The sequence below is a fragment of the Paramisgurnus dabryanus genome, chromosome 10 (assembly GCF_030506205.2).
Source record: "Paramisgurnus dabryanus chromosome 10, PD_genome_1.1, whole genome shotgun sequence".
Classification (NCBI taxonomy): domain Eukaryota; kingdom Metazoa; phylum Chordata; class Actinopteri; order Cypriniformes; family Cobitidae; genus Paramisgurnus; species Paramisgurnus dabryanus.
The window spans coordinates 14197917-14204885 of record NC_133346.1 but is presented as its reverse complement, the minus strand read 5'-3'; the positions used below and the strand labels follow the sequence as shown (position 1 = coordinate 14204885).

Below are 6969 nucleotides of genomic sequence, written 5' to 3'. Positions count from 1 at the left end.
TGACAGTTAACCGGTTTATTTAAGCAGCAGAAGAGCAAACAGCAAACACCTAAGCTTACACATACAGTAGTGGAGCAGATAATACTGGCAATTAACAGATGAATATACAGTCTCTAATTTTTGCAGGCATGTAGTGACAGCAATAGTGATGGTCATGGACAGGACTACACACCCCAGTTGCATGCTGACTGGAAGTCACTTGGCAAGTATGGAGGCAACCATTCACATGAGTAACCAAGATGGAGCATGGACATGATGGAAGAGTACTAGGTAGGACTTTCAGGGAGACACAGAGGACAGCAGAGATCAGGATACTCACCAAAGGCAATTGTAATCCAACAAGCACAGAGTCCATAACCCAAAGTGAGATACTGTAAGACAGTTAATGCATCTGAGGTGTGTCCTTGTATACAGTGGAGATGAGATGAGCTGATGAGGGGCAGGTGCCAGTTATTCAAACTCAAGCGATGGTGAAAATTGTGTGTTCTTCACAATTTACTGCTTAAAAACAAATGTCTAAAGAAACTGGCTCCTGTGCTCTCTCACAAATCCATTTAAAAGCATGAGTACAGGTGTAATCAAACCACTCTGATGAAGAAGACACAGCACAGTTCTCCCATCTACCTCCACCAGGTTCTCCAGACCTCCAGAAACTGAAACTACAGATAATCATTAGATCTTCAGTGTTGTTTTCTGTGTGATATGATACTGACTGTGAGAATCATTTATTGGATAATAATCAGTTAAATTTAGTGATTTCTCACCTAGCGTTTAGGGTGCTGTTATCAACCCATTTCCATCTGCCCTCCTCATCGATGTCATTCAGACCAATCCAGAGTCCGTAATTACCATAATTCTTTTTAATAAAATCCTGAGAAGATTTAGAAACAACAAATTCATGTCAGTTAGGCTTACATTTAGTCATTTAGCAGACACTTTTATCCAAAGTGACTTAGAAATAAATTAAACAATAGAAGTAATTAGAGCAACACAAGAACAACAATGCATAAGTGTTTTTTTAGGTCAGAACAAAAAAAAAGAGATAGAAATATAGAAAAAAGATGCATGTCATCATAGAAATGTCATTAACTGTTCATTTCAATTGATTTTCTTTTTTTTCGTACTCCTCCACATAATATACTGTATGCTGTAAATATATAATTGTAATGAGGACATGCATGTTATTTTCACTGTATATTTAACGATCATTATAAATACTGCCTAACCCTATCCATGAAGTTTTTAAGAAGCAAATATGATTTAACTTACTTTTGATGGCAAAACTTTACTCACTTGTTCCTCTTTGTTGTTAATGATGATCAGATCTGCTTCTCTCTCTCTACAGTATCTTCTGCTCTCACTCCAGCTCTTCTTCTCAGATGAAATGAAGTACAAACTGAAGTGATAGTAAATCCATCCATCTGTTAAAAAAATCAGTTTGGATGCTTATTTTTTTCTGACCACAATGAACTAGCCTACTCAACTTACAGTAGTGTTAACAAAATGTACTGCATCCTTTTAACATTGAATATTTGTGATGTTTTATGTAGTTGAAGATTACCATAAAGTTGTGTCCACAGTTTATTTCTCTCTTTCAGCTGCTCATTTAGTTTAGTAACATTGTTATACTTCGCTATAAATTCATCTCTCTCTTCTGTGAGGTTTTTGGTCTTGATATTAAACTGTTGATTGTTTGTATTGATGAGGACACACAGCACAATGACTGCAGTCAGTAGAAGAACACACAGCAGCACCAAACACACTGTAACTGATCTGTAAGTTCTCATCGTCACACTCTCACTTCCTGAAGATGACAGAAGTTATTTTTTCATCTCAATTGTTACTTCTCCATGCACATTAATACAGCACAGACAGAGAAATGAATGTTTCTTACCCGTATGCTGAAGTTGTTGGTGTGTGTTTGTTTCTGTCCTGAAGTCGTGATCTCTCACAGAATCTGCACATTCGTAGATGGCCACCATTATCTCCATTCTCTCTCTGTTCATTTCCTCAGACTCAGTGCTGATCACATTATCATAAATAATCTCTCCCATTTCCCTAAATAACCTCTATAACTAACTGTGCTCTACTGAATGTACCTTTTGGGTAGTTTTAGGTGGGCTGCTTTCTGTGTATTGTAGCTGGTTTTAGCATACAGTAAAATGTAAAAGGAAGCGAGACGAGACCTATGTGTGAAGTCCAAGATCATGTGACATTCAATGTTTACTGCGACTTAAAAGTTGTCTTTCTAAGGGCGAGTCATAACAGTTAATGTCTCCTCATCTCTAGTAAAGACTTAGAACAGGTTTCTGATTAAAATTTGTATTACAATCCTACAATATGTGGCTTTGTATTGCGATCTTGAATTATACAGTATATTAATGTTTGCATTTACATAGCATTATCTACAAGGTCAAAAAAAGTTGCCTGTAAACCAACAAGCTAGTGAACCCTGCAGCACACAGTGCAAAGAAGTTGCATTAATGAAATGTTAGCTTGTTTCAATAGTTCAATTTGTAGTGCATTCGAAAGGTTATGGTTTGAATCCCACCAACACCAATGAAACGTATAGTTTTAATGCATAATAAGTTGCACTGTATAACACTCTCCAAATAAAATAAATAATTATAGTTAAGCCAATGATGAAAAGTACACAGGACGAAACTTCACTTAAAAGTTCCATCTGCAGCTATAGATACTTTACATGTGTCACAGGAGTGACGATCTTTTAGGCGGAACCAAAAATCGGGAAAGTTTGGTTCCGCCCGGATGTTTCCGCCCGGACCGGTAAGAGAAAACACCGGACATCCGGTAGCGTCGCGAACGCTGTAATCAGCCGAATTACATACAGCTGAGAGTCGTTAAGAGGAGCGCCGGGTGATTGGACGAAGGCAACATTCAGGAGAGTATTTTAGAGCAGTTTAAACCACAGTTGGGGTGCTTATTATTCCTGTTGTTGGAGTGTATCGTAGCGTTGAGTTGGGCTCACCGGGTACGCTATTTTGGATTGCTGTATTTGCTCTCTCTCTCATTTGGATTAAGAGACTTACATTGATGAAGATACCGAAGACCTTATAGGTAGAAGAATTAAAGGAATACTGACCTTGGATGAAAGACACGAAGGAAGGAAAGACGCACCATTGTGAGTATACGGTTGTGGAAGAGTGGTGTTGGTGGCTGAAAACCACCCTGTCTATGCATCTGGAGCCTTAGCAGTGTGAGATCAACCTTGGAGAACGTGGGACGAAGAAAGTGCAGCAGTTGTGAGTAACGGAGTCTCCTTATGGAAGTGTTGTGCATGTATTTGACCTGTATATCTCTTTGAGTGTTTCCGAAAGAGAGTGGGTGGCCCTACCCCTGAACCAGCGCGGTGGGTGAGCCGAAGAGTTTTTGTGCTGAAACAGCTCCGGTGACGAAAACGAACACTAGGCCGAGTTACCATCTCCATATTTTCGTCCAGAGCGAAGTAAAGGAAGACGGGCGTCTATTTGTGTGCACTGAGCGTGGAGGGTGAGTCTTGGATATAGAAATTTTCACTTGAAGTGGTGCTGTGTAATGCTGTGTATTGCAGTGAGATTGCTGTTGTCTTGTCTGACGTACCCCCGCCTCTAGTCACTCGTTCCTGAGACGACGAAGAGGAAGAACGGTCCTAGAGTAAGCCATGAATATGCTGTGAGTGTGTTTCAGTTTTAAAATCACGGAGCGGCATCTCGAAGTATTTTCCCAGCCAAACGCTTGGCGGACTTGAGTTTAGGAGTGGCGGTGAAGAACTGGGCTATCGACGGTGTGTGAGTATTACCTATAATATTGCTACCTTACCTGTGTCTTTTTATCATCACAGAGCTTGAGGCGAAGGAGATCCGTCGGCCCGAGGTCTCGACGAAAGGGCGCCCCGGTCCAGTTTTCGATTGACCAACGGGTCTCGAGGAAAGGGCAGCGCTCGACCCGGTGTGCCGGCGTGACGTTCTCGCCCCTCTGTAGACCAACGAGCTCGCCGAGAGGGTTTTGGCCCCCGGCGGCACAGAGGAAACCACTGTCCAGTTGACGCAACGTGTAGCCCGCTATCGTAAGTCCGCCACCCTGCTGAATAAAATATGACCTGTTAAAATTGCTAAACCAACAGGGAAGAGGAGTGTGTTGTGAGAGCTGTGCAGAGAGCCATATCTACCTAAAGCTGTAGTCCGCGCAGAGGTGAGAGAACCATTGGAAACCGATTCACAGTGCCTTTGTGTCCCAGCAGTCATCTGTAGAGAGAGCCAGCGTGAACGCTGAGTCATCTGTGGAGAGAGAGAGCCAGCGTGAACGCTGAGATATCGAACTGTGAAGAGAGCCATACCTACCCAAAGCTGTAGTCAGCACAGAGGTGAGAGAACCATTGGAAACCGATTCATTGTGCCTTTGTGTTCCGGCAGTCATCTGTGGAGAGAGAGAGACAGCGTGAACGCTGAGATATCGAACTGTGAAGAGAGCCATACCTACCCAAAGCTGTAGTCAGCGCAGAGGTGAGAGAACCATTGGAAACCGATTCATTGTGCCTTTGTGTCCCAGCAGTCATCTGTGGAGAGAGAGAGACAGCGTGAACGCTGAGATATCGAACTGTGAAGAGAGCCATACCTACCCAAAGCTGTAGTCAGCGCAGAGGTGAGAGAAACCATTGGAAACCGATTCACAGTGCCTTTGTGTTCCAGCAGTCATCTGTGGAGGAGTAGAGAGAACCAGTGTGAGTGCTAAAGGAACGAGCAAGGAAAGAAACCCATACTTACCAAAAGCTGCAGTCGGTGAAGAGGTGAGAGAACTCTTTGAGGTCGATCCACCGTGTCCTCGTGTCCCGGCTGTAATCTGTGGAGGAAGAGAGAACAGGGAAGGAGAGTGAGTCGACAAGCAAGGAGCTGTGTGAGATAGGCGGTGAACCGCCTCGAGCTAGCTACAGGTACACGGATAAGAAAAAGTCTATACCAACACTGATTTTGATCTATCTTGCCTCCAGGAAGGAAGAGGAGCGTGCCACGGGCAGAGGGAACCAGAGGCGGGAGCCCGTTCCCTGACGCAACCTCCACCCCCTGTCACTCACTTGCTCGTGGCCCCCCCTGGAGGGCAGAGCCGGACATTAGTTTTTAATTCCCCTTTCCCCAATTCCCAGTACTTTTTAAATATTTAAATAAATAAAGAATATTTTTTTATACTTACCTGTTCCTCGTTGTTGTTTGGTCATTGGGTTGGTTTTGGGGACCTCCTCGAGGTGGAAATTGAGAAGGGGCGTGGCTTAACCACTAGCAGCCAGCCCCTGGCTTGTGACACATGCAGCAACAACACTACAGCTATACATAGCAATTACTTTGTGACTAAGATTAAATATTTTGTTTTGAAACAGGAAACGTCGATCTTGTATTGCTAATGATAATCGGTGCCATTTGAAATGCAGTTCGCACATCTAACAAGGCTTTGAAAGCATTTTGAATCCTTAAAGAATCCCAGTGTTATGAATCTCTTAAGGAGTGACCTATTTAGACTGTGTTAATGACCGCAAGATACACAAACACACCAGTGCCAAGTTTTGCAAAGATATTAATTACGACATTAATTACAAGGGTGTACTTAAAACAAAACATAAATCTGTCACCAGAAGGTACTTTTCTTTTAGGAAATGTCTGTTTGTGTATGTGTCTGTGCGTGTGTGCATGTGTGTTTGAGAGGCGAGAGAAAGTGAAAGAGACGCTGTGGGGTTTTTTTTGGCACCCCACTTAAAATGAATGACCTTTGTTCCCTTTAAGTTACTCTCTTTACTACATTAACTGCATGTGGGTTTCAACTTATAACTCTTCTTCAGGTTTTGATCTGCCTATAAGCAGGTGATACTCTTTGAGGAGCCACCGGTGGGTCACTCTCTGCCACATGCCCACCATCTGTTCACACAATTAGAGATACCAATCGCCCATCCTGTGTATGGATTAACTTATATAGATCAACCTGTGTATGGATTAACTGGTTCTTACCATTAATATAATAAAGTTTTTATGTTTTCACATATGCAGTGTTATGCTGGGTGTGTGTTCACTACTGTGTTTGCAGGGCGTTTTCATCACTTACTGGATGGTCACATTCCAACTATAGGTTCATTATGTCACTTTCACTTCACTTTTTTTCACTTTCTTTTTTTGCGTTGCATTTTTGTGGAGCAAAAGTATCATGCATTGTGAAGGATTCATTATTGCTGTAAAATTGTAGTCACAACTTACATATGCAAGACTGTATTTCTGTTCAAAGCAACTAGTCACCTGATATTGCATCTGCGTGTGGACTTATGGCCAAACTGCATAGAAATAAAAAAGCTACGGTTTTGGAAATACCCGTGTGCGTGTGGACAGGGCCTAAGGGTGCTTTCACACCTGCCTTGTTTAGTTCGGTTGAATCGTACCAGAGTTCGATTGCTCCCTTGGTGCAGTTTGTTTGGGCAGCTGAGAATGCAGCATCAAATTCTGTTGCGCACCAAAAGCGGACCAAACAAGCGAACCGAGACCTCCTTGAAAAGGTGGTCTCGGTATGCTTTCAGCGAACTCTAGAGTGGTTCGTTTGTGGTGAGAACTTTAAAAAATCACACCTTCTCCTCCCTAAATGGCATCTACTGTATAAGGTCAATGCTGATACTGTACCTTAAAGGTACATACTGGTATCTCAAAGGTACATATCTATACCTACTGTAAATGGTACATACAGTATTAGGAGCTTTTTAAAAGATGCTTTTGTACCTATTTTTTATGAGAGTCTACGATACGTTCATTAAAGTTGTTATTTTTCTACACAAAAAGACTAAAGACTTTCTCTTTAGAGGTTCTTCTTTAAAAGTCATTCCCTATCAACCACTAGCAATGTGTTTCAAAACAACTTACACCTTTACAACTGCAATGCCACATCACCAAAACACCACAACACCTTGCTGTACTACCGTAGCTCAACTTTTTTTTCCCAAAA

At 42.1% G+C, this 6969-nt stretch overlaps 1 pseudogene; it reads right to left on the bottom strand.

Moving 5' to 3' along the window:
* Positions 1 to 266: 266 nt before the first annotated feature.
* Positions 267 to 2134, bottom strand: LOC135779482 (asialoglycoprotein receptor 1-like; annotated as a pseudogene).
* Positions 2135 to 6969: the final 4835 nt, after the last annotated feature.